The following is a 236-nucleotide window of genomic DNA, read 5'->3' as shown; positions in this document are numbered from 1 at the left end:
GTTGGAACTGGATGAGCTTTAAGCTCCCTTTGACACAAACCATTCTAGGTTTGAATAATTCTATGAAAAAGCACTAAAATCCTGGGGGTTTTTGGTGTGTGTTGGCATCTGTTACACTTTGCAGCAAGCACTGGAGAATTCCCACCCGGTCCTTGCAGTTTACCTCCATCCGAGCAGGGGCAGTTGGAATTTTCCTCCCTAAAATACAGACACTCTCCCCTGGGAGGATTTGAGGC

The 236-nt window shown here is 46.6% G+C and overlaps 1 protein-coding gene across 1 annotated transcript in view; it reads left to right on the top strand.

Annotated features, from left to right (window-relative positions):
• Nucleotides 1-236, top strand: part of LOC104407706 (methylcytosine dioxygenase TET3-like) — an 8,416-nt gene that overhangs the window by 800 nt on the left and 7,380 nt on the right. The gene's annotated exons all lie outside the window — the stretch shown is intronic.

The sequence above is a fragment of the Nestor notabilis genome, unplaced genomic scaffold (genome assembly GCF_000696875.1).
Source record: "Nestor notabilis isolate BGI_N333 unplaced genomic scaffold, ASM69687v1 scaffold25996, whole genome shotgun sequence".
NCBI lineage: Eukaryota > Metazoa > Chordata > Aves > Psittaciformes > Psittacidae > Nestor > Nestor notabilis.
Note: the sequence above shows the minus strand (reverse complement) of the source record. Positions and strands in the feature narration are given on the sequence as shown.